General features: G+C 36.1%; 1 protein-coding gene across 1 annotated transcript in view; it reads left to right on the forward strand.

Annotated features, from left to right (window-relative positions):
• The window catches only part of LOC146829798 (nicotinamide N-methyltransferase-like), a 161333-nt gene that overhangs the window by 147360 nt on the left and 1529 nt on the right, over nucleotides 1-12444 (forward strand). The window lies entirely within an intron of this gene.

The following is a 12444-nucleotide window of genomic DNA, read 5'->3' on the forward strand; positions in this document are numbered from 1 at the left end:
ACGGCTCTTTTAAGAGCCAACCTTATCTTTCATCTTTTTTTTATATATGTTTTTAAAAACTTTTTTTTTTTTTTTTTTACCGTACGCGTACGGTGCGCGTAATTTTTTTTTTTTTTTTTTTAAAAACACTAAAAATCAATTATCACATTACAAGGTCCTTGAGAGACTACAATTATTATTATTGACTTACCATACCCACTCAAAAAAATATTTATTCATTTGTTTTTAAAAAAAATTGCTTTAAAAATGGTTATAGTTTTCGAAAATTTTCTATATCAATCTGAAAAAAAAGAAAAAAGTATTAATATTTTTAAAACATTTTATAATACAGTACACATATTTACATATTTATCAAAAAATATTTTTGCCTTATTTTTGCTGTTTTCAGAATATATTGCATTTCACTATAGATTGTGAAAGCAATTGCATTCATCATTTTACAGCGGGCAAAAAAAAATAACAATCTCAAAGATTGTATTAAAAAAGCCCAGAATCTCTTTTTACTTAAACTTAACATTATAGAAATGCATAATATTCTAAAAAAATATCATCTAATATCAATACTTATTTCTTTAAAATACCGTCTGATATGTTTGTTTCAGAAGTATAATCACAATATTATATCTCAAATAACTCCACATTACATCTGGTTCCATTTCCTTTAGGCCAAATAGTAATTTTAAAATTCTTTTTTGATTAAATTTCCAATGGTAATCCAATAAAATTCTAAAGTTTTATTTGTACAGATCTCACCGATTCTCTGTAACATATTGGTTCCCGAAAGATTTATTAATAATGTATTAAGTCCACAATAGAATTGGTTACCTTTCCACATGGCCAAATAGTAATTTAAAAAATCTTTTTTGAAAAAATTTCCAATGGCACTCCAATAACATTCCAAAATTTAAATTGTGCAGATGTTACCGATTTTCTCTAAATTTTTGGTTTTCGAAAGTTTCATTAAAAATTTAAAAAGTCCACATTACAATTGGTTATCTTTCCATTAGGCCAAATGATAATTTAAAAAAATCTTTATTTTTTAAAATTCCAATGGTAATCCAATCAAATGGTAAAATTGTTTTGTCCAGATCTTGCCAAGTCTCTCTAAAATTTAGGTTTCAGGAAGATTAGATAGGAATTTGCTAAATCAAAAGGCAAACGTTGCTTAAAAACCAATTGGTAATCATTACACAGTGTCCAGCCTTTTTCACATTTAAGATAAACTGTGTAATGTCCAGAAGTAACAGTAGGTCCTTCATGGAAAATTATTGCAACTGTTACAAAAGTTTTTCCTGAAATTGATAATTGCTGTCCTGTAAACTTCTTTATTAAAGTATCCAATTTTGAACCATCAGCTCTACATCGTTGCATCATTAAAATTACATACTGTCCGTATTCCTTTAAAATTAATGTTGAAAACATGTCAGATTGACACTCACCGCATTGCATGCTATGATTAGCATCTTTAACTAATTTAGCAAAAGTGACTGTTTTAGTCTCTGGCAATGTCAAAAAAATAAACCTTTCATTATCAACATTAGAGCCACATATATTATAACAGTTTTCACAACTATGTTCCCATTTATAAGAGAGACCAAATAAATTATCAATTGCAACTTCTTCTTCTTCCAGTACCTGAAGAAAAAACATCAAAAATTCGTGTGCATCTTGCTGTTCATTTTGAGAAAACTGTGTTCGTCCTGAACATACATCTAAAAGTTTTCTAATTTCAGTAGCACTTTCTATTTGAGTTTTATCATTACTCAGCTTTTGAAAAAGGAGACTCAGCTCTGAACAGAATCTTTTTCCCTGATTTACTATTATCTGCTCTTGCAAACTTTCCAGATAAAATGCAACATTCAGCACTACATTTGCGTAGCAGTTGACACCAGAGCTATTTTCAAAATGACATCCTACAACCTGTTCTTCTTTTTCCTTACTCTTTTTGCTTGCAATTACATCACTCCTCTTTTTTTTCCTCCTCTCTACATCTTCATTACAGATATTCTCATTTCTCCTTTTACGAGAAACTACACGTTTCTCCAACACAGGATACTGACCTAAATGAGGAGCATAGGTTCTTCTTAATCTATTATACTCCTTTACACAATTTGTATCAGCACTAACTTTTGAGTCATCAAAGTCTATCATGAATAAACCTGATAATGTTTTCACTCGTGACAAAGCAACATATGCCATACCTTCTTTGAACACAGTTGAACCAATGTTCACAAATGCACAATCTACAGTCAATCCTTGAGACTTGTGAATAGTTACAGCATATGCTAGCGAAAACGAAAACTGCTTCCTACGTACATATAAGTCTTTCACAAGCATGAAACGAACTGAACAACGACAAATGTCTTTAACTTCTTCTATCTGATCAAATTTTATTTTTAAACATTCAATTCCATCTTTTTTCTGATAATTAATAAAACCCACAACTCTTCCCATAGCTCCATTAACTAAACCTTTTTCAACATCCAAATTTCTCCTTAAAAATACTCTACAGTTCATGCAAACATATAGATTTTTTTCTAATCCAGCTGTTTTGGAAATGTTCTTCTCTAGTGAATCCAAATTATTTTTCAGTGTGCCTGTTACTGTGACAGTAATTCTTCCATCCTCAATGTTGTCCACTGCTTCTAATTTCCTGATCTCTTCCTTTTCCAATTTCAAAAGCTCCTCATTGAATATTGAGCATTCACGTAGAGTTGGCATTAAGCAGATGATACTTTTCTTTTCTGCAATGTTCTTGTATATCTTCTCTGCAACTATTTCTTCCTTTGGAAATAAATTATGTAGCAGCCGACTCTGTAATGCTTTTTTGCCAACTTCTGTGAGTAGTCCAATTCTGATATCTTTCAGAATACTTCCATATTCTTCATCGCTTGCTTGCCTCATATTAGTAGTAAGTTCCTTGTACTCAAAGAAGGACCAAATATTTGTATTTCCGATGCTTCCCAATTACTTCTTTGTGTCTTCATGTGTCACAGTATTAAACACTGGTTGTCCTTTAACTGGAGTAAGTTGCAAAAGATCTCCAAAAACTATGACGTGTTTTCCACCAAATAACATGTCATAGTCTGTCTTCAGAATTTGCTGCATTCTTAAATGCACAAAGGCAAGCATTAAGTTTGAAACCATGCTCACCTCATCAATAATGAGAACTTGCATCTTCTTCAAGACTCTTGAAACTTCCAAGGATGCTTCTCCAGTTAGCTTGTTGTATTGTATTTTGTTCTCATGCTCCACTGGTAACATTAGCAAACAATGTAAAGTGATTCCTTTTATGTTATATGCTGCTAACCCAGTTGGAGCAGTAACCACACAAGACAAAGTAGAATCCGTTTTTTGCTGTAGGTAGCTTCTGATGACTTTAATTAGGAAACTTTTTCCAGTTCCAGCTTGTCCGCTTACATACATCCTGATTGGATGAAATGATGTGCATGAGCACTCTTTTTTTCCATGTAGAAATCCGTGATCAATTTTGTTTCTGATCTCTTCATAAATTTGTTGCTGCTCTTCGTTCAGTTGTCTTTCCAAATTTTGTAAGTCTATAAATTCTTCTTGAGCTTGATTCATAGCCGTTTCCACTTCATTCATGGCTATTGATGCTTCATTTTCAACGATTGGTTGTCCTAGGGGATCTTGACTGAGTGTTTCTGAACTTTGGCTGTCCTGAGAACTGTCTCTAGCTATTTCTGCTGCAATTGTAGTTTCCTGTTCAATTTCTTCATTTAACATTTGCAGATAACTTGAGAATGTACTGCATTGTATGCTGTCTTTGCAAGCATTAAAAGAATCTTCATAGCTTTGAAATTCTCCCAGTAGTTCATCCTCTGTACGCCATGGTTTAAACAACTGTAAAAGAGCCAAGTAGTAAAATTCCTTCTTGTCAGTAGTGTCGAAACTCAGCTTCCTGTGATTTATCAAACTTCCTTTTGTTTGCTTCACCAAACATCCTTCCTCACCAATGACTTTATATTTTCCATTGTTGATGTCTTCTGTGGCTTTCCGTGAATAAATGTAGTTCTGCAGCACTTCATAGAGACACATGTTCTCCAGATGTTGGCTTCTCTTGGGATAATATGTGTCCAACATGTTTGATTTCAAAATATCTGTACTTTCTGGGTCATTCTCTGCCAAATATTCAATTTCTTCAACAGATTTTAGTACCCGATTTCTCATTGCTGCAAGGCCTAAACTTGCCCAAATTATTCTTCTTGACTTTGAGTAGAGACTTGCAGAAGATAACCTATCTGAACATTCGTAGGATCCAATTTCTCGATGCGATAACATCTTCAAACTGAAACTGTACAGCTTCTTACTGACAGTCTTCTCGTGAGAAATCTCTTCCCACATTTCCTTCAATTCTGTTTTTTCTGATTTTGTAATGTAAGACGTTACATATCGAGCAACAGCAATGGAATTGTCAGCTACATACTGTATATCCATGTTAGCGTTCCACATGGATAAAATGACTGGGTTGTAGTCATTTATATTTTTTGATTCTTCTTTTCTTTTAAGGTTGTAGGTATTCTTAGGTGATTTTCTTGTGATAGTATGTATCACAGCTGACATAAAACTGTTTACTCTTCCATTTGAAAGAACAGGTCTAGGAAATCCAAATCGACATTTAGTGTAGTATTTATCTTTGCTCTTGTATTTCCGTCGACAGTATTTTCCACACCGATGACTTTGGAAACGTAAAACTTGCTCCTTTAACTTTTTCTCTTCTGTGCTTTTTGGTATAGCACATGTTGCATATTCTTCAATGTAAGATAACACTGCTTCATCAGTATCTGTTCTAAACTTTGGGGCATCCTTGATCCACAACAGCATATGAATATGAGGAGCACCTCTTGCCTGGTACTCTTTTCTCCAAAAGAAATCTACTACTTCTCCAAGAGGTGGATTTTTTTTATTGCAGATGAAGGACATCATAGCCTCAAATCTATGATTGAAATATCTGCAAACATTAACCGGATCCAATGAGCACAGTTCTCCTGCTGTCTTGTATTCGATGTTTTTAATGTTTGAATTTGCCTCTCGTAGAAAATCCAGTAAATCATCCCAAGCGTACTCCGCACAGCTTAGGGTAACGAACCATGTTGGTGTTCCTAAATTCCGTAACATGCATTTTAATTCACCATGGCGTCGGTACCAATATTCATTTGTCCCACGCTGACAAGCCATCAGATTGATCAGTTGTGTTTCCAAATGATCATCTCGGTGCTGCACTTTCTCCATAAAATCCTTAGCAGACACATTTTGTAAATGTACTCCACTTTTTAAAATGTGATTTACTGCATAAGACAGTGCAGACAAGTCGCTTTCAAATAAAAGATGGAACAAATAAGGAATACTTTGTCGAAATCTGGGATCTTCAGCATATAGTCTTGTAGTCCGATACTCAGAAGCTGGAATCTGTTCCGGACGTTCATCGTATCGTCCTCCTTTTCCTTTAGGAAACATCTGGGGAAAACATCGAGCTTCCAAGCTCTCCTCCCATACAGTCACGGGACTTCCTTTTGCTTTCTTCATCTGAAAGAGATCAATATTGTCTCCCATAACTTCTTTTGAATGAAGAGGATGTATGCTAAAATGTTCATAAATTTCTTCTTCCTTTGACTTGTCCACTTTTTCAATTTGTCCAGTTGGTGTTTCTGTGTCTTCTTGTAAATCTTCTTCTTCTTCTTCTTCTATATAAATTGATTCATACCATTTGTTATTCCTTTTCAAATACAAATTTGCTCTTTGTACTTTCCGTACATCTACCAGCTCCTGCCAAATCTTCTTATTCTTTGTAGGTACACCATTAACCAGAATAATTAATGGTTCAGTTTCCAAAGTATCCGCATCAATAGTTTCCATATTTTTTTTCAAATCCAAGGGCAAATACACCACTCTACCTTTTAAACCTCGCAGTAAATCAGAAGGAGGTAATTTACCAGTTTTGGGCTCCATACGTACTATGGTCTGGAACGGATGAACACATTGAATGAGTATAGACTCATATGTATTTAATTCAGAAAGTTCAGCAGGAATAGCATCCAATTCTAAATTATTATGTACAGCTCTGGTCGGCATTCTATTTTCCTCTAACTTGTTGTAACAGTATTTACAAATACGCTGTACTTCACCCAATTCAAAACAATTTTCAAGAAATATATATGTGGCAAAATCCTTCCACTTATAATTATCTTCATTTTCACTCTTTCTGTAGAGATCAACATACCTGGTTTGTTTTCTATAATGAGTTCTGCGGCAACAAATACAAGTAATATTTGGTCTTTCATTAGAGATTATTGCAAATTTTGTTATGTGATCATTAAATGTCTTACTTACAGAGGGTTCTACATTCTCTTCCACTTCTTCCTCATTTACTGTGTCCTTCTCTGCACTGTTTTGTTCAGGACCAAAGTAACAAAACTGAATTTCATCAACAACCTTCTCTACATCTGATACCGTTCCACGGAACAGAGCCCTATTCAATTCATCTAACTTTATTGCTGGACTTTTAGCAAAATACAACCGTCTCACAAACTTTCTCATTTCAGTATGATGAACAGCCAGCATCCTAAAATGATGGAAAACACTATTACACACTTTTCTAGATAGACAAGCCAGAGAATGACCCTGCAAACCAGTATTCTCTCTCACTCTGCATGGATCTAGACTTTTAAGCACCTTAATCTTCTGTTTTATACTTTTTTTACTAAATTCTCTTAGAAACTCACGAAATTTGTCAATAGATTCCTGACGCACAGTGCAAATACTACTACAATTCCAAGTGTACACTGGGGCTTTAGGACGTCTCCCCATAGCCTCATCTGCCATCACTTGTACCTCATCTCTTGGAACCATTATCTCCTTCTCCATTATGCAACCATTTTTTACTTCGTAAGCACAACCTCTGGTGTCAACTGCATGCAGCAAACTATTACTTTGAAAATAGCTCTCTTCATTAAAAAAAGGTTCACTACTTGAACTATGCATCCACTTTCCTAAAAACACTTTGCAAAAGTTTGTTCTGTTCACTACTCTTTTCCTTTTGCTATGTGATTTCAGTACATTAACCATTTTGTCTAATGTACGCATCCTATTCAAAATTAAAATGAATAGTTTCCTTTTTAATTCTAATGCCTTTGCTGCAATGGCTTCAATTTCTTTTTTTCTTTTATAAAACTTACTCTTTTGCTTATATTTCTTCACAACCTTTATCAAATTGGACATAACTCTTCTCTGAAACATTTTTCTACGTATCTCTTTAAACGCTGTTCTTCTATTTATGTAAATCTTTTCAGTTGCAAAAGGTATATTTGCATTAACTAAATTCTCAATTTTTCCTGTCCTTTTCTTTTCAAAACATTCTTTCCAGTACAGACATTTTGTACATTTTTCATTCTTTTGAATATATTTTTTAGAAATTGTTTTTTCTGCTTACAGAAGATTTTTTCTTTTTCCCAACATGAGCATCTTCTACTAACTTTGGTCCTCCAGTTGTCTTCAAATATAGGTTTTTTTTGTGAGTTTTTTGAACTCTGGATTTTGTAGGCATCTTAAATTTTGTTCACTGCTCTTCAGCAATACCTGAAAAAAAATAAAAAAAAATTCCTTTATTTTATTTAAATATATTACTACATTTCTTTTCACAATAGTCACAAAACGAAATTTCTTTGCCAATTTGAATGCACACTTACTGCTCTTTTTTTTGGCAAGTGATAATCACTTTTACAGACTGACACATTATAAATCCACTTTTCAGATTTTTTTAAATGCACATGTCCAGACTGCTTTTTCAGACCACCACCATGTGTATCCTGGGTGACTGCCTACACTCCAGCAAGGGCAACCAGCCTTAGTGATGCTGAATGTCTTTGCATTACAGACTGAAACCTCAAACCCCACTCGCTTGTAAATACTGTGCATGATTATACATGGAAAGGAGCTGGGTGTGTGCTAAGAGTCTGCTTCTGCACCAAAAAATCGCTCCCCCTTTTTCCTACTAATGCAACTGTGAAATCACCAGAGCAAAACGCAATAAATCTCTGCCTGTAATTCCTATTTGCATACAGAGTCATGTTATCACATTAGTCACAAAACGAAATTTCTTTGCCAATTTGAATGCACACTTACTGCTCTTTTTTTTTGGCAAGTGATAATCACTTTTACAGACTGACACATTATGAATCCACTTTTCAGATTTTTTTAAATGCACATGTCCAGACTGCTTTTTCAGACCACCACCATGTGTATCCTGGGTGACTGCCTACACTCCAGCAAGGGCAACCAGCCTTACTGATGCTGAATGTCTTTGCATTACAGACTGAAACCTCAAACCCCACTCGCTTGTAAATACTGTGCATGATTATACATGGAAAGGAGCTGGGTGTGTGCTAAGAGTCTGCTTCTGCACCAAAAAATCGCTCCCCCTTTTTCCTACTAATGCAACTGTGAAATCACCAGAGCAAAACGCAATAAATCTCTGCCTGTAATTCCTATTTGCACACAGAGTCATGTTTTCACATTAGTCACAAAACGAAATTTCTTTGCCAATTTGAATGCACACTTACTGCTCTTTTTTTTTGGCAAGTGATAATCACTTTTACAGACTGACACATTATGAATCCACTTTTCAGATTTTTTTAAATGCACATGTCCAAACTGCTTTTTCAGACCACCACCATGTGTATCCTGGGTGACTGCCTACACTCCAGCAAGGGCAACCAGCCTTAGTGATGCTGAATGTCTTTGCATTACAGACTGAAACCTCAAACCCCACTCGCTTGTAAATACTGTGCATGATTATACATGGAAAGGAGCTGGGTGTGTGCTAAGAGTCTGCTTCTGCACCAACAAATCGCTCCCCCTTTTTCCTACTAATGCAACTGTGAAATCACCAGAGCAAAACGCAATAAATCTCTGCCTGTAATTCCTATTTGCACACAGAGTCATGTTTTCACATTAGTCACAAAACGAAATTTCTTTGCCAATTTGAATGCACACTTACTGCTCTTTTTTTTTGGCAAGTGATAATCACTTTTACAGACTGACACATTATGAATCCACTTTTCAGATTTTTTTAAATGCACATGTCCAAACTGCTTTTTCAGACCACCACCATGTGTATCCTGGGTGACTGCCTACACTCCAGCAAGGGCAACCAGCCTTAGTGATGCTGAATGTCTTTGCATTACAGACTGAAACCTCAAACCCCACTCGCTTGTAAATACTGTGCATGATTATACATGGAAAGGAGCTGGGTGTGTGCTAAGAGTCTGCTTCTGCACCAAAAACTCGCTCCCCCTTTTTCCTACTAATGCAACTGTGAAATCACCAGAGCAAAACGCAATAAATCTCTGCCTGTAATTCCTATTTGCACACAGAGTCATGTTTTCACATTAGTCACAAAACGAAATTTCTTTGCCAATTTGAATGCACACTTACTGCTCTTTTTTTTTGGCAAGTGATAATCACTTTTTCAGACTGACACATTATGAATCCACTTTTCAGATTTTTTTAAATGCACATGTCCAGACTGCTTCTTCAGACCACCACCATGTGTATCCTGGGTGACTGCCTACACTCCTGCAAGGGCAACCAGCCTTACTGATGCTGAATGTCTTTGCATTACAGACTGAAACCTCAAACCCCACTCGCTTGTAAATACTGTGCATGATTATACATGGAAAGGAGCTGGGTGTGTGCTAAGAGTCTGCTTCTGCACCAAAAAATCGCTCCCCCTTTTTCCTACTAATGCAACTGTGAAATCACCAGAGCAAAACGCAATAAATCTCTGCCTGTAATTCCTATTTGCACACAGAGTCATGTTTTCACATTAGTCACAAAACGAAATTTCTTTGCCAATTTGAATGCACACTTACTGCTCTTTTTTTTTGGCAAGTGATAATCACTTTTACAGACTGACACATTATGAATCCACTTTTCAGATTTTTTTAAATGCACATGTCCAGACTGCTTTTTCAGACCACCACCATGTGTATCCTGGGTGACTGCCTACACTCCAGCAAGGGCAACCAGCCTTACTGATGCTGAATGTCTTTGCATTACAGACTGAAACCTCAAACCCCACTCGCTTGTAAATACTGTGCATGATTATACATGGAAAGGAGCTGGGTGTGTGCTAAGAGTCTGCTTCTGCACCAAAAAATCGCTCCCCCTTTTTCCTACTAATGCAACTGTGAAATCACCAGAGCAAAACGCAATAAATCTCTGCCTGTAATTCCTATTTGCACACAGAGTCATGTTTTCACATTAGTCACAAAACGAAATTTCTTTGCCAATTTGAATGCACACTTACTGCTCTTTTTTTTGGCAAGTGATAAACACTTTTACAGACTGACACATTATGAATCCACTTTTCAGATTTTTTTAAATGCACATGTCCAAACTGCTTTTTCAGACCACCACCATGTGTATCCTGGGTGACTGCCTACACTCCAGCAAGGGCAACCAGCCTTAGTGATGCTGAATGTATTTGCATTACAGACTGAAACCTCAAACCCCACTCGCTTGTAAATACTGTGCATGATTATACATGGAAAGGAGCTGGGTGAGTGCTAAGAGTCTGCTTCTGCACCAAAAAATCGCTCCCCCTTTTTCCTACTAATGCAAATATAAAATTACCAGAGTTGTACACAATAAATCTCTGCCTATATTTCCCAACATGTGTAACCTGGGTGACTGCCTACATTCCACCAAGGGCAACCAGCCTTAGTGATGCTGAATGTATTTGCATTACTGAGTCCAACCTCAAACCCTTAAACTATTAATTTTTTATACCAATACACCTTAATTTATCGTGAAAACATAGTCCATATTATTTTACATGTTCCTCACATTTAAATTTCTCCCAAAACAGAAAATAATAAACGCAACTTCAACAAAAAGAATTACATTTCTATTGTTCATTTCTTAATTTACCATATACATCCCCTCTCAAACTCTAACCTCACCTTTAAAATTAGTTAGTTGTGAAAGAAATGTGGCACTCAAACAGCAGATTATCAGAGCCAGGATCTCTGTTCTCTACACCTCTCTCCTCTCAGCAGAACCAGATAATGGCAAAGTTTCCCTCTATTTTTCCACACATATACATGTAAGTTTCAAATCTCAGTGCTTCCCCCTTTTTTCAAATGTAATCACACATTTCTATTGGTTGAAAACCAACCCTTTTCCAAAAGTACCCTGCCCCCAACTTGACTTCTGCCTAGTACCCTTCCCCCAACTTGACTTCTGCCTGCTACCATAGCAACAGCTCATGGAACACTGCTGTGTGGAGTTAGGTCAGAAGTTCGCCACACAATGTTTCAATTCCACAGAGCAAGAGTGCTTGACTTTTCAAACCTAACAGCAAATCCATAGTACTGTTCTTTGGTAACACATTTTTCTGTACCAATACAAAACATGCTTCTATTAATTTACACATACAGCCTAGTTTTTAGTGTAGAATGGTATGAAACAGCCAATCAGTTCTTTTTGTTTTGAAAAAAATATGTATGCCTCCATTTCCAAACTGTCTTTCTTTTCATATTGCCATTCTACTGAAAGACACCTCCTGAGTGCATCCAGTTCTCCTTTGAAGATGTTCACAGTGTGGATTGTAGGGCACAGCTATGTCTTCTGGAGTGAAAAGTTTGCAGAGAAAACAGGTATGGTGAGAGACCTTGCTTTGCCAAATGTAGACATTAAATGGATTGGTCAGAGAGGGTTAAAGTGGCACCAATTGATGCCATTGGTGAAATCCTTCATGCAAATCCAACACCCTGACCTCATAATAGTGCACTGTGGTGGCAATGACCTAGGCACTTTGACTGGGGTAGGTCTGGAAATGCTTATGAAGGACACCTTTGCACAACTGTTTTCACTTTTCCCTAAAACTGCCTTTGTGTTTTCTAACATATGCCAAAGGCAAAAATGGAACTGGTCCAATCATTTCTGTCCGCAGATTGACAAAGCAAGAAAGCACGTCAACAAATCTGTTTCTGCTTTCCTCCGTGACTATGGTATGGGTTCCATTTACCACAACAACTTGCGTTACGACATGCAAGACATTTATAGAGGAGATGGTGTGCACTTCAATGATGAAGGGAACAGAGTCTTCCTCTTGAACCTTAGACTCTGCATCGGTACTTACTTGTAGGTACCACAAAAAAATCACTTAATAAACACAACGGCTCTTTTTAGAGCCCCCTAATATCTAAACACTTAAATCTGAATTTCATTTCTTTTTTGTATTTTTTTTTTACCGTACGCTTACCGTAAGCTTACCGTACGCGTACCCCGTGATTTTTTTTAAAATCAATAAATGTTTCCTTTGTACTTTTCTGTCCTTCTTTGACCCCCTTACAAATGTTAGGGGGTCTGTAACTCTCTCCCTTGCCCCCTTTTCAAGATATCACTCTTTTTTACCAGAGT

This window comes from Triturus cristatus, chromosome 5_2 (assembly GCF_964204655.1).
Source record: "Triturus cristatus chromosome 5_2, aTriCri1.1, whole genome shotgun sequence".
NCBI lineage: Eukaryota > Metazoa > Chordata > Amphibia > Caudata > Salamandridae > Triturus > Triturus cristatus.